Genomic DNA, 15,662 nt, shown 5'->3' with positions numbered 1-15,662 from the left:
AGTCCACAGCAACTCCTGGAAAGACATTTCATGTTTCTTCTGAAGTCACTTTCACTTGTGCCATCAGACACAAGGGTTTCCCCATGGGTGTGCTGTGCTCTGCTTTGGTAAAGCCCCTTGGATCTTAGGGGTTGCTTGAAGATGGCCAGATGTCAGTGTGCTGTTTCTGTCTGATCCAAAAAATTACCTTCAAAAAAGACAAAATTTGTCACTATTTTGTTGCCTTGGGTCCCCAAAGACTTGAGCCCATTCTCATTACCAGAATTTCTCCTCTGTAGTTCCATTTCTTTTCCCTGGCTTACAGGAGAGTTTCTCTCTCTTTCTCCCTCTTTTCTTGTAATGTGTCCCCCAAAATGGATAAATGAGCCAATCAAACTCTGTCTGGCATAAGGGGATAGTTGATCTGAAAGCAAGATTTCCAAGCACACAGATCACCTAGCTGGTCCTGGTGTCTCCCCAGAAGTAGCATCTGCTGTGCCATCTCCTGGATGAAAGGGGAGGGCTGAAATGATGTGGGGCAGAAGGAAAGGAAACCTGAAATGAACTCCAGACAAACCCATTCTCTCTGTTTGCTCCATGCAACCTTTGGGTCTGGATTTGGAGCTTGGTCTCTCCTTGTACAGATACTTCAAAGGTGGACCAAGCACCTTTGAATAGCAAGTGGAGGACAGGAACAGTTCTCCCAGCTCCAGCAAACCAGTCCAAGGCTGGGATTAGAAATGGGTAACTCACAATTTCTATTGAAAATCACTGCCACTTGTGTGAAAGGCTTGGGAATTTTATTTTGCTGCTTCCTAGCTCTCTGTTAATGATTGAATGTGATACTGCACCTGTCTCCCCCTCCTGCAGGAGATGTGCCAGGAGAAGAAAAGGAGAACAGAGCAATGTTCTGGTGGTCAGACATGTGGCTCCTGTGTCTCCAAAGCCTTGCCAACATCTTGAAAAGAGAGGTTATGGATTTCCCATTCCTGGAAGTCTTCTAAGAAATGTAGAGGGCTTGGAGCATTCTGATCTCGTGGAAGGTGTCCCTGCCCATGGCAGGGGGATGGAATGATAAGAGGTTTAAAGCATCTTTCAACCAAAACCATTCTCTGATTCTGTGATTGTTGGCACTGGCAATATTTTGCTGTCAAGTGGCAGAAGTGCCTCCCCTGAAAAGTTTGAAATCATAGGAAAATGCCTTTGTCTGATTTGGACACAAATGTCATGAAACCTTTCAAATAAGGAAAGCTACTGAGATGTGTTGTTTTGGAAGCACCTTCTGTCCAAACACTTTGCTATTTCTGAAACCAAGATTTTCACAACCTCCTGCAGACCTGGAAGCTCCTGCTTCATTCCAGCTGCTCTCGAAGTGGCTGAGGAGCCTGGGAGGGTCTGAGATTTGCATTTGCCTCAGAACTAGGTGGGCAGATGAGCCAGCAGAAGTGGGAGAGCTCAGAGGTACCAGCTTACACACAGTCAAATATGCATGACATGTTCAGAGATATTGTGTGCCATCCACCAGTGAGCTCCTGGCTTGTCCCAGCCCCACTTCCTGGGGAGATCCGTGTCACTTAGCAGACTGCAGCAGAGAGGAGTAGCAGCCAGGGTGGGTAAGCAGTGGGTGGTTTGTGTGAAGGCTCAGCATGTGGCTCCCACACCGCAGGACCAGGAAGGCTCTTCCCATGCCCATCTGGGATCTAAGCTTTTGGGGCAATGCCACACAACCTGAGCAGGGGACCTTAATACGGGAGGTGATAGCGGCTGTAATGGGATGAGTTGGTGGTATGTGCCTCTCCACAAGGAGGGTGTCTGGTATATGTGCCTCTCTGACTATAAGTGTCAAGGCATTCCTGGTGTTCTCACACAGGTTCTCCTGCACAGTACCTGTTGAGGGGTGCTCTTGAAGGCCAGGATAAGGACAGGGTTGGAGAACAAACAACCAAAGAACAATGAAATATGGCAAGCACAGAGGCACAGAATGTGTCTGCTAGGATTGGCTTTCTCCAGTGTCTCTTGGGTGAGTGTCACCCTTTACAGATAGATATTTTTCTTTCTTTTTCTTCTTGGGAATTTTTTGTTTGGTGAACAGCTCCTACCCCCAGGACATGATTCCTGGTGTGGCAAAGGGAAAGATCCTTGCTCCTGACAGAACTGCAGGGACTCACAACATGAGCCATACCTGTCCATATCCTCGTGTTTCAGAGTTCAGTTAAACCAACAGGAACAGTGTAAGAGCGATGTTGTTGGGCTGCTGGAAGCAAGCAATGTGTGGTCCCTTCCAAAAATATAATTGTTAACACTGTGTATGGTCATAGCATCTCTGCAGGTCTTCCCAAGAGATCATCCCTCTTCATGCCCAAGTGTGGGTTTCAGATGAGATTTCACCAATGGCACCAGGCTTTTAGAGAGGTTATGCTGCACTACAGATGCCAGTTGATAATTTTGAGAGGTTGGTCTAACAATAGCCCTTGATAGAAAGAAGGTGCTTGTGGGGTGTTTCCAGCCAGAAGGAGGTCACTAGAAGAGATGGTTTGGGGAACCTCATGGGGAGCTTGTGGTTTTTTGGAAAGCAAGTCTCCCTCAAACATGTGCAGTATGTCTGTGGGGAGTGAGTCTATTTTCTGGGGATTTGCAATCAAGTTTTAATTCAGCATTGGAGCTAAAATTCATTTTATTAAGGGACCTTTAAATATTTCCAGAGCTTGACCTTTACTGGAGGCTGTTGACTTATTAATGTCTGGTCTGGTGTTCTTCAAACTTTCCACACAGCTCAACTTGTTGCCAGCTGCTTTCAAACACATTTTTCAAGAAATTAGTTTGTAATTAAGTACAGTTATTAATGACTGTTTTTCCTGCCTTTCCCATTGGGTTTGCAACTCACTTTTCTCCATGTGTCAGAAAATGGCCAATATTTCACAGGGTGAGTGAAGGAATGTCTAATATGATCTTTGACATGTTGATTTGATGCAGTTCCAACTTTGCAACAGTGGTGATCACCCAACCACTTAGGAGAGACCTGAGAGAGGGGGTAAAAAACAGAGTCAGAATCAGGTCCCTGTGGGTAAGAGGAGAGAGGGGGAAGGGAGGACCTTCACCCTTGGAGAGCCACTGCATGGAGAAAGCAGTTCATGCAGATAAGCTGGAGGATGGAGAGGAAGAAGGATGGAGAAGGTGCAGACCTGCTGGAATGAGGGGAATCACTCTTGTGCTTAAAATTCAGGGCATGAAACTGGGAAATAATGTGAAGTCCATGTGTGTGAGCACTCATCTCCTGCCGGGTCTTCTCTCCACCCAAGAGGGACTATCAGGGACACCCATGTGTGGAGAGAGCAGATGGAGCTGAGAGCAGCCAAAAAGGGAAGAGGCGCTCCTACACAGAGCCCAGAAAGGTTTTATATACTCTCTGCTCTCTGGTGTCGCTGAGGTCACTCCTCTTTGTCAGGCACATGGCAGCAAATCCCCCTCTAAGTCCCAGATCTCAGAGGCATTATAATATTAAAAGCCTGTGCTCAAGCGTCTGAGCAAACACATCAGCTGAGCAAAGTGTTTTTCCCCAGCCTCAGGACCCAGTTATTCTGGGAACTGGCAGTGCTGAAACATCAAGGCAACAACATCCTCCTGTGAAATCGGCTGCTAGAGGGTCTGCAAGGGTGAGGGGTGTGATGGACAGGTGAGGGAGCCCACCCATGAGGGGGCACAAGGCAGGGACATAGCACCTATTTCATTTCCTGACTGGCTGCCAGCTGAGTCCGGGCAGGTCTGGACAGCCAAGGCACAGGGGTGGAGGCAGAGAGATGCTGACAAGTAACACACGTGCATGGCCATGGTGTGCACACATAAACAGTCCCTTGCCAAAGAGCTGGGATTTCTCCAGGCCCTTTTTTCCAGGGTCTCACCCTTTTCCGTTCTCTCAGTGGTCCAAATGCTGTGCATTCCCAGTGGGGCAGGGGAGTCCTGTGGGCTGGCACACCTTGGCCACAGGGATGGGTGTGGGAGCATGCACTGACTCATTCCCACCACTTCTGGCACACATGTCCTCACACTGCACAACAGGTCTGCAGGCACAGCACGTTCCACATCCAGGGTCACCCTCACGAGCATGGGGTAATGGACCAATATGGACACTAGTGCTGGAGACATCCCAGTGGCACAGAGCCCAACCAAGCTCTGCTCCCAGGCCCAACATCTCTGCCCAGGAGGGAACAATGAAAACCAGCTGAGCAGCCACCTGCCTGGAGAAGGGCTGAGGGGCAGGTCATCCCCCAGAGCAACCCTCCTCTTCATGCAGCTCCAGCCACAGCTGCACCTGTGCCTGTTGTGTCCTTTCAGCAGATTCCCATACAGTCAGGCTGCTGCAGTTTATCAGCATCTACTGCTGCCCTCCAGCAGCTGGGACCTGGTTTGGGCTGTTTTTTAAGGGCTCAGTACCTGATGCCAGCTCTGGAAGCAGCAGGAGGAAGGAATTAGGAAGGAGATGGGGAGATGAGCCACCAATGGAGGTGAATCCAGAAAGGTAGGACTTGGCATTGATCAGGACCCAGGGCAGCCTTTGTCCATTCCCAGAATCAGAACAAGGCTGACGTCTCTGAAAGGGTGAACAACAAGCCTGCTTCATCAGCCGCTAGAAAGGAGGAGCAGAGCCAAAAATCCAGGAGAAAAATGTTATGCAAAATTGTTCATCTGTTACTGATTGGGAGGCTGAGAGCTCAGTGCAAACCACCCAATAAAACTGGCTTGGATGAGAATTTCCTGAATCCCAGATTAAGTGAATAAAGATGTTTCAGGAGTTCAGGGCCGCGGTTGGGTGGTTTGCACACAATTTGCTGTTGGTTTCACCCTTTGTTGCTTAATGAAGAACAGAAGGAGGATCTCCCATCTCATTCAACCAAGGGAAAAAATTATTTCTTCTAAATTTAAATTAATTTCCTGTTGCAGGCACAGCTCTGTTTATCTGTGCTACACAGAGGCTCAGTCTTGGATTGTGGCTCATCCTGCTCCCTGCAAGACACTGCTCCCCTCAGGGACAGTGGCCTTTCAGGCTGGTAGCATTGATACGGCATGGCAGGATTTTGCATGGCAAGGTTTTTTGTCAGAAGCTAATGGTAAGAAGTGTTTTGAGAACCAGGTCCAATTCTGAGGAAAAACCTGTGATATGACACACCCTGTGTGTGTCTCTGACTCATTCAGGTCCTTCCTCTCCATACTCTTCACTGCTGCCCCAATGGTCCCAGTTGTGTCCTTGGAGGAAGCCACAAGGAGCAGAGGGTGCTCCACTCACCTGCAAGGACTGAGCAGCACCAGGTGGGCAAGGAGCACACACCACACTGAGGTCACCCGGGACTGAGGGGATTCCCCACTCTTGCAGCATCTAATGTTGGAGAACTGCTCTACGTTGGGCTTACGCAACCCTAAAACCCACTTATTTTTATAAGCCACTTATTCACAGTGAAGGGAAGGAGCCAGGCTGTGTGCACTGAAACATTTTGAAAGTTTCATCTCTTGCTCCTAAAGACATCAACCTATGGGTTTACCTCTCTCCCTTTTCCCCCACCTTTTACCTTGCAAGGAAATGACAGAGTCTGTTTACAAAGTGCATAACTTTAAGTCACCTGGCACCTGGAGCATTCCTCCAAGTGGCATCATGTGCCTTGTTGGGGCTTCAAGCTGTAACTAAGTGTAGAAACAGGATGGAGATTCCTGGAGAAATCAAACAATAAATTTTAAAGAAGGAAAACTAGATCAGATTAAAAGATGAAGAATTATCATGAGAAACTTGACTCAATGGTCCATCTCTCTAAGCGCTATTTTCTACAAAAAATCTTCAGATAATTTCCCTTTGCAGAATATCTGGGAAATCTAGTTTCTTAGGAGGGGTCCAAAGGCTCCAAGGACAAAGAAAGTTATTTGCAGCCTTGAGTCTGGAGTCATTACCACCAAGCAGTAAAATGCAGCTTGTCTAGATGGCAACCCATGGAAAATCTGACTGTAACTGTCAGCAGGAGGGTGATGGGCATGAACACCAAGGAGAGATGTGCTTTCAGAGGGATGATCAGCAAGAGTAATGGGATGAATGTGAGCAACAGCATATTTAGGCAGGATATCATGAAATGTTTCCATCTCAGCTATTAGTTTTATTAGGAAAAGTCTCCCATGGGAAACTGGAAGCTGCATCACTTGACTCACTCCAAGCTCAGCACTAGATAACACGAAGCAGAGAACAGGCGTGTGTTGGCGGGGAGAGATGGCCCAGATGACCTAATGGTCTTTTCCATCACTCCAATTGCAATCTAGCCTGGGTAGAGGCTCTTCACTTGTCTCTGTCTGACTCAGGGTAATGACAGGCTGGAGAGTAACATCTGAATTTGTTCCAGTGTTATTTTCCAGTGCCTTCATTTGAGGTCTCTTGGGTAGAAGATGGGGTGCAGAGTGACCTCAGCTGAAGTGACAATATTTCCCAGTCTTCTTGCCAGATTCTCCTCCTTGCAGGGTTTGTGTGTGTTGGTGTGGGAGCTGCAGGGTGGCCTGGGCCCCAAAGGCCAGGTCCTGGGTCAGGAACTGGCTTTTACCAAAGGAGTGAAAGAAATAGAGGTACAAAATCCATCCAGCAAAGCTAGAAGAGCCTCTTACCAGCTTTTGCCATCTGAGACACAGCTGCTCCAGAGTTGGTTATTTCCTTTGCTTGGCAATTGCTGGGTTATTGTGGATGGATGGTGGGAGCAGTGAGATGTGCAGGATGTTTTGGTACAGTCAAACAAGCAGCAAGAGCTGAATGCATCTTTCTGATGCTTGGGGAAAGCACAGCTCTGATGAGATGGTGCCAGGAAAGATTCAGGGGTTCATCTTGTCCCCAAAGGGTACCCTCTGTGAGCCCGTTCCTCTGAAAACAAAGCCTTTCTCAGCTCCTGAGACCTCATCCCTTGGTCTGGGCTGGTCAGAGGTGTGCAGACTGCCACCTCTTTAGCTGATACCCATGTGGAACCCATGCTGGGGTCCTCCTCTCTGCCCTGAGATGAAGGTCTGGGTTTACTCTGGAGTGGGGGCCTCACAACTTGTGGTAGTTCCCCATTCCATTATCCTTAATGTCTGGGAGCACTATTCCCTTTTCTCAGCTGACTTCACTCTCCCCTTCCTTCAAATACTCTGTTTTAACTATTTCATCAGAAATCCACTGGCCTCTGCCCAGGCTGCCCATCAGAGAACATGGGGCACAGGCTGCCCCGTGCTGATTGTGGATGAGACAATGCAATTTATGGTTCACCAAGCAGTTCACACAGCCTCCGTTCACACAGCTTCAGCCCACCCCTCTCCTGGCCATGTGCAGAGCCAGGTGGGATTTGCAGGGAGACAGTGAAGGGCTCTGGGGTCAGACTGGTGGTTCTGGAACCCACCCAGCTTCTCTGCTGAAATCTTGCAGGTTGTCTCTGGCTTCACAGGGCTTGACTGTCCCCTCAGCAATACAGCTCAAACAGGTACAATCCAATTGACATTTCCATGCTCCTCCCTTGCCAAAATACTTCATTGAAGTTCACCTCTTAATATCAAAGATATTTCTAAGTGCATTACTAAAAGGCACCAAAACCTCTTGAATACTTTGTTAACTAAGAGCCTTAACATCGAGATGGGAAGGATCCCTGTGAGATGTGTAGTGAGGGGAGCTGGAGGAAAGTGTGAGCACCTGGTGGGGGTGGGACGAGGGGCAGCCACAGTGCCCAGGGTGGGTGCATAGTGATTCTGCTGCCCTGGCTCCAACTGCTCTGGGGCTGCAGGAGGATCCTGAGCTCTCCTAAAAGGTACAGGCAGAAATGGGTTAGGGTTAGGGTTAGGATCAAGAATTTTGGAGGATTGGAAAGCTGCATTTCATTGACTCCATAAATTCCTGAGGAAACAATCTACATCTTCCTCACAAGTGTCAGTGGAGGGGCCGTTGCTGATCTCTGCTCTCTGGTTACAGTGACAGGATCTTCCCCCAGAGGGTGCAGGCACTGCCCAGGCTCCCCAGGGAAGGGTCACAGCCCCAAGGCTGCCAGAGCTCCAGGAGCATTTGGACAATGTTGTCAGGCACAGACTGGGATTGTTGGGGTGTCTATGTAGGTCCAGGGGTTGGACTCCATGATCCCTGTGGGTCCCTTCCAGCTCAGGATATTCTGTGATTGCCTAATTCTGTTACACTTGTTTGCTAATTGAAAATTTAGACTTTGTCATTTGGCTTTGCCTCACTTTGCTACTTTGCTGTCTAGTCTAGGAGCTCTCTGGGATTCTCTGTGGCTGGAGAAGAAATGTGGATCCCTCCAAATGGAAGGTTCTTTCAGTATTTTCGATGCTTTTTCAGAGTGGGATGCACTCTCTCTGCCAAGGCCATGATGCCCTTCCCAGAATGCAAACATTGGACTGCCTGTGATGCTTCCTAAAACATTCTCATTTTAGAAATACCTAACTTAATGCCATAGAAATCACCTGGTCTGTACTGCAAAGGGATGTCATGGATTTTCTTTCTCTCTTGGAAGCAACTGGTATGCTGCAAGAACAAGAACATCATGGGAAAAGATTGTTTATGGGATTACTGACATCACAGAATGGTTGTCTGGGATGGGATAAAACCTTATCTAAAGAAAAACACAGACAGATACTTGGTGGTACAGGAAGAAATCAAGCTGGAGGGATGAGGGGTTCACAGGGACTGGAATACAGAAAATCAGGGACACTTCAGTCAACATTTAATGATGGCTTGATATGAGATGTGCAGGCCACTCTGCCATGATGGAACAGGGAGAATGGGGACTCCTGTGAGGGTCCTGGCTTCAGCTAAAACCCCAGAACAGACAGTCGCACTGCCACTAGGCTAGACAGGACCTTGACATGCACAAATGGAATATCATGGAGGTGGCACAGCTCCTGTATGTGATTTTAGTGACATCATCAGCAAAATGGCACATTCAGGTCTACTGCTTATGCTTGAGAGTGACACTGAAAACTTGGAAAAGACTCAGGAAAGAATGAGAAAATTATCCTAGGGCTAGAAATCATTCTCAGTGAGAGACAAATGGAACAAGATCTGTTTATTTTATCTAGTTTTTAAGAGGTGATTTAATTGTGGTCTGTGAGAACTGATGTGGGGGAATACTTTGAATGCAAAGACTCTTTAAGAGGGCAGACAAAGACAGAAAAATATCCAGGGATTGGAAAGCAAAGCTGGTGGCTGGTGGGCTTGAAACAAAGGAACTGTTTTTAACAGTGGGAATAACTGACCATTGGAACAAGGAGCTGAGAGATGTGGTAAACTCTTCATTGCATACAGTCTTGGAATGCAGACTGGCCAGTTTTCTGTGGATGTGAACTGAATCATAAGCTGTTGGTCTTGGTGAAGTTAAAAATGTGAATTTTCAGCTAAGAAAACCTGAAATTACCCATGGTGGTATGAGAGAGATATTCTATCTCCATCAGGCTGAGATGGTAGCAGGGCCAGGCTTACCTCCTGCCCACATTGGCAAAGATGAACAAGCACAAAGCTGCTCTTCCTGTGCACCAAAGTCCTGCCTGATACTGCAAGACGTCTGCTATTGAACCTTCTTTGTAATACTTCCTTCTTTTCCATTAATGCAATGTTCCTGGGTGCTTGTTCAAAACCTGGCAAATGTGAATGAATGAATACCTTTTTGCAGCTGACTGGTATTTTGAGAATATATTTTGGAAATCTATTTTCATTAGGAGAAAGCTCCTGGGAAGCTGTATAGAACAAAACTTGGTGAAACAGGAATGCTGTGGCTGGGACTTGTGGCAGTTCAGTTGCTCCTTCTTGCACTCAGCCCAGCTTACAGGAGTGAATTAGTGTTACAAGTCTCAGCCCAGTCTGACAAGGTTGATAACAGGAAGGTATCAAGGGCAGGATTTAATGAATGTATAGAGTGTCACCTTTGGAGAGGATCCTGGCCAATGACGCTTGGAAAGGAGAGTTCTCCTTTCCCTCAGCATGCAATACAATTAATTTCCCCAGGCACTTCTGCGAGGCTGCCCCCAGGTTTCATTACTCCCAAACTCCCAAAATTACTCCACTATTCCCAAAATTGGGTTGCCTCATTTGAAAATGTCTGTAATTCTCCTAAAAGGCAGATCTAGAACAACAGAACCATACCTCATTCTAGGAACACAATAAGTTGGGCTTCTCAGAACAAAACTGAAAATAAATTTTCTTAATGAAAATATTAAATTAGTTCAGCCTGAACTTCTCTTGACATTGTCTGCTCAAGGGTCAGCAGAGGGGATGTTAGGTCCTGCAGATGCCCAGGACACACTTTGTTCAGGAATTCTTTCTTCCCAGTTTTATTAGGAGGGTTAATGATATTTTCATTTGGGGACTATGTCCTCCTACCCTTAGAAAGGAAAAATATATCTTTCATGAGTGTGGTGATAAAAACTGCTGGGCTGCAACTGGCACAGCAGAAGCCTTTTATGAGCTGCTTTGGGCCTGGAGGAGTCAGTGAACTCATCACTACTCCAGGCACCTTCTGTGGCATCACAACAAATCAGAGTTTCTGAAATAGGGAGACTGGGAGATACTACAGGAGCTCTTAGGGCATTACTGGATGATATTAAAACAATCACAGCATACAAATAATGTAGCTCTGCTCATTGGGGATGGGGTCCCTTCTCTGTATCTTATGGTTCTAAGAAGGTTACAGCACTACCACAAAAAGATATTTTCTGGTCAGTCAGATGAAGGTTTGTATAGGTAGTCTTTGCATCTCAGACACCCTTTCTCTGATGTGGGAGGACTCAGACAAGCATCATGGCAGGAATGTGGCATCTGACATGAATGTGACTTCAATTGCAGGCTCCCCACATGGCAGCCAAGCTGGCCATGTTTCTGGGGCTCTGCCCAGCATGAAGGCTGATGCAAACAGTAACAGTGGATGCTGGCACTGGCTGGAGGACAGCACAAACACACATCTGTGCTGGCTGCACCCACCCTCCTTCTGTTTGTGAAGATTCAGGCCCATCCAATCCTTGATCAGAAGCCATAGCACGTGGCCAAGCAGCCCAGTCAGGCAGTGTGGTGAATGAACAGCAAATAAGCAACAAATATTCTCACAATAGTTTGAGGCTAAATATTGTTTGTCCAAGTTACTTGACCAAGACTCCTGACTGAGGGAGTCACTGCCAGGAACTGAGATCACCTGGGAAGGATTCAGAAGAGAGGGAAATTCATCAGCAGCTTTGTCTCACTGAACAATGGCAGCTTTTATCCCTGACCAATCACGTTTTGAAATGCATCTTATGCCTGAAATCAGAGTGGATGCTTTGGTCAAACTGAAATCCTGGGCTTGAACTGCACCCCTCAGCTCACTGCTGCAGACAAGTTTCACCTAAACATCTTACTGAGGCTGTGAGGAGTCATGAATCCTGATACAGATGTGAAGAAACACAGCTGTATCCTTACACACAAGTTTCTGTGGCCTGGGAAGGACTTAAAATCTTCTAAATTTCTCATCAGTGAAACTAGGAATATGCTGGAAACTGAGAGATGAAGACAGAACCTTCTTCTTAATCAAACCAAACCCATTTTACCCATCCCTAGTTACTTCCTACACAACCTTATGAGCACTTTCTTGTCATGGAGCACTTGGAGCGAGACGGGCTTTTGCTTGGCTGGGAAGATGGTTCATTATTATGATGTCCTAGGTCTGTCTGAACATCACACCATGCCTCCTGTTCAGGAGACTCACAGAATCACAGAATGGTGTATGCTGGATGGGACTTTAAAGACCCTCTTATTTCAACCCTCTGCCATGGGCAGGGACAACTTCTACAGACCAGGTTGCTCCAAGTCCCATCCTAAGCAGTCCAAATAATTTAGGAGAAATATATTGGAAAAGTAGATGACGTATTTGCCTCTGCAAAGACCCTGAAGAGAAGAAACTAAAACTGTATAGCCTGCTTGAGTCTGTATGGTACGTGGTACACAGCTCTGCTGATGGGTGTGCAGGATTTGTGCAACAATGGTATGTCCCCACTGGACCCATAATGGTACAGATCTTGTCTGGACCAGGACAACTTTAACCAGTGCCTGCATTTTCTTTTTCAGGACATGCTTGGGGCTCACCCTAGGCTTAAATCTCCAGAACAGAAGCCCAGCAAGGCTCTGGCTCCAGCACAAGGCACAGGCAGTTCAGGGCTGTGCAGGCAAGGATCGAGCTGCCAAGGGCGTTACATGTTTGTAGCTGAGTGTGGATGGTCTCACTGCCTGGACACAGGCACAGCACATGCTTCCCATCTGTTCCATCCCTATCAATAGGAGCTTGTCCTCACCATGATGAGGGTGGAGATTATCCCCATAGGCTGGGTCTTGTTGCTGAGATGCCACATAAGCTGAGTGCTAACTAATGGAAAAATCCTGCAAAGAAAATTGGAACAGGAAAGGGAATAGGAACCTCGCTGGATCACAGCTACAGCTGGTGTTGCCTGCAACTAGCAAAGGCAATAGGAGATGCTGTTTTGGGGGAGCCTTCTGCTGGCCTAAGCACCTGCTTCAGCAAGTCATGGTCACTGTGCTTGGGACAGCAGAAGGCATATGTCTGACTGTTCCCTCTGATATTCCCTTATGGACCAGCTCTTCATTAGCCGATCTAATTTCTTTCCAGTCATGCTGACAGCCTCTCATGGCAGCAAATCTTGAAGATTTTACTCACTGCATGAACAAATCTTTCCTTTTCTCTGTTTCAGAGTGATATCCTAACAGTGCCACTGACTGCCCGTAGCTCTTGGCCTTGGGACTGATTTCAATCTCACCCGATTCACTCCCTTTGGTCACTTCAGTCACATCCCTCTCAGTTTTCTTCTCTTCAGATTGATGAATCCCAACCTTTTCAGTACTTTTCCCAAGACAACCCCTCCAGCCTCTTGATCATTTAAATTATTAAATAACCACCCTTACTATATGAAACTTAGAGCCTTCATGTTTGTTTCTATCCTCTGTTTAACTTCACAGGAGATCTGGAGGATCTTCTCTTGGGCTCCAACTCTGGTGAGGTGTCTCAGTTTGGAAAGACAGAAGTCTGCTGAGGAAGGCAGGATCTTCCCCTGAAATGGAGAATGTAAACCCTTTCCACACCTCTGAATTGCTATAAATTTTAAATTAAGGGGCTCTCAGACAAAAAAAAAATGGGAGCAGAAAATAACATTCTTTAATAGGGAAGAAAAATAAAAAGATAAAATAAACAATGCAGTACTCTAGAACAACACTGACAGAGTCAGAACTCAACCTGACACCCTATGGGTCAGGGTGTTGGTAGCAGTCCTGTTGGAATTGTGGCTGCAGTCCTCCTGGAGTGTCAGGTGTGGTTCTCTTGGAGCAGGGGTCCTGTAGGGTGTAGTCTTCTTCTGAAAATCCAGTGGAAGAAGAGGCAGCTGCAGTTCCTCTGGGAAATCCAGTGGAGAAGCTGTGCAGTTATTCGAGAACCTCAAGATTATATTTGGGTAGCAATGCTTGGCTCCTCCCTCTGGGCGGAGCATCTCCCAATGGGATGTTATAGTTCTTATCAGTCATGCGGTGACATTCCATGGCCTGTTATCAGCAGATGTCCCCTCCCGAGGGAGAAGTGATTGTGATCACTCAGAGAGAGATAAGGAAAACTGCCCACTTGACAAAAGACAACTGCCCTACAGATGGTAATAGAAAACATCTTGGTTTGCAATCTGGAACATGAGTGAACATTCAGCTGCTTGAAAATATTCCTAAAAATATCAAATGTTCGTAGGGTTGGCTGTAGTCATTCTGAATTTATAGTTTCTTTATAGGGTATTGCTCTTGCTCCAGAAACCTGCATTAGTAGTTGCAGATGCAAGTGACCCACTGCTACAGCAAATGTCAGGAATTCTCTCAGCTCTGCAGAAAGAAAAGGCTTTTGTGGTTTAACCTCAAGGTGAGAAACAACAAAATTGTGACAGCAACCTTAGATCAAATATCTCACAGGCCAATGTCCCTGGTGGTTTACCATAAACATGCCTTTATTTAACACTGGGCTGCATGCGGTCTTGGAGCATTTGCAGGAGAATGGTTATATGTCTCACTCTACTTCCAGAGTTGTCTGAAGATCCCAAGACTTCGCTCTGCAAAAGCACTGCTGCAGTTAGGATCCTCAAGGCTCACTACAAAGGTTAAGCTGTGTCAAAGGAAGATGCTTTTTCAGGGTCAGGGTTAAAGGACAGAGCTCTGGTTCACCAGCACACTGTAAGTGTGGTTGTGATGGTCCATAAGAAGGGCTTTGGGACAGAGACGGTGGGCATTTATTTGTAAAGTTTCTCTTCTCCTGAAATGCTCAGTGCCAAGAGAATAAATGAAAACCAAATCTCTGCCACGTTACATCTGCTTCAGCTTCTGCAAAAGCACAAATGATGGGGTACGGTTATCTTGAGAATGACATCAAGCTAAGCATCTCACTGGCTTTATGTTCATCCCACAGCCCCTGCTCTGTCCTGGTCTCATGCTAGTATGGTCCCTCCCCTGTCAAAACCAAGTAGAACTTGCACTTGGCTCCTGAGCCTGGTGTCCACAGTGGCAGCTCTCCAGTGCAGATTCTGTGGCTGGACACAGATGACCATCAGGCACCTGTCCATTGCACCCACCAGGATGCATGCAGGACACCATGAGGCAGGAGAGGGCAGATCAGCTGCCTGCTCTTTGCAAAAAAAACAGGTGTGCAAGAAGCAGAGAGGAACCACTGCAGAGTGCAGGGACCATGGCACAGGGACTGCCATGAAGGGACTCTTCCCATCAAGTGCTCTGTCCTGCACGCTCTGCCATGGCAGGTAAGCACAGACCTGGGGCTCTCCCCTTCCAGGGCAGAAGATGTCTTGCTCACCAGGGTCATAACTCCTTCAAAGCCCTTTTGCCATGGCCACTGACCCTATGGAGCATGGCAGCTGAAGAAGTACCCACCTGGTCTGTTCCCCTCCTTGGAGACTTGTGTGTGTCCCCCGTGGATAGAGCCAGGCCTGCCCTCGCTGTCCCCATGCAGACCCTGTGCAGCACAAGCAGTATGCTGGCCTCTCCTTGCACAAGGCTGGGCGCAGCCTGTGCTCTGGGATCTGCTGACTCATGTATCTGACTCACTCCAAGGCTGAATTTCCATTGCCACTGAATTTCCATTGAGTTAGTCTGTTCTGCCAACTCAAAAGACCCCCACCCATGGGGATCCTCTCCCTGAGGCAAGGACGCTCAGCCCTGCACAGGTGATCAGCAGGTGCACCAAGGATCACAAAAGTGTCTGACAAATTACAAATGGGTTCATGGTTTGGCTGCTGTGTGCTCTGCACACAGGTATAGCCTCTACTGACTACCTGTTCCCTGGGCAGGGCAGGGGAGCTCAAGAGCCCCACTTCAGCCTCCAGTGATAGCTTCCAGGAGGAAGCTGCCTGGGACAGGTGCTGTCTGACTGTTCCCACTTGCAGCTGCACAGCCTCAGCCCAGGGCTCCAGTCTGAGGTGTGCTCTGCTCCAGGCTGGCCACACACATCAGCAGTGGAGCACCTGGATGGTTCTGCCTGGTGCTGCAGACTGCCCTTTCTGCTCTCCCCTCTGGAATGGGGCATGTGGGTGGGGACACAGAGGAATTTGCCTTCCTCCTCAGAGCCTTGCCCAGGTGGCGGAAGGGGCAGAGCTCAGGAATAAAGGAGTGACCAGGATAG

Source organism: Zonotrichia albicollis, chromosome 25 (assembly GCF_047830755.1).
Source record: "Zonotrichia albicollis isolate bZonAlb1 chromosome 25, bZonAlb1.hap1, whole genome shotgun sequence".
Classification (NCBI taxonomy): domain Eukaryota; kingdom Metazoa; phylum Chordata; class Aves; order Passeriformes; family Passerellidae; genus Zonotrichia; species Zonotrichia albicollis.
The sequence above is the reverse complement of the archived record's forward strand: the minus strand, read 5'-3'. Positions refer to the sequence as shown.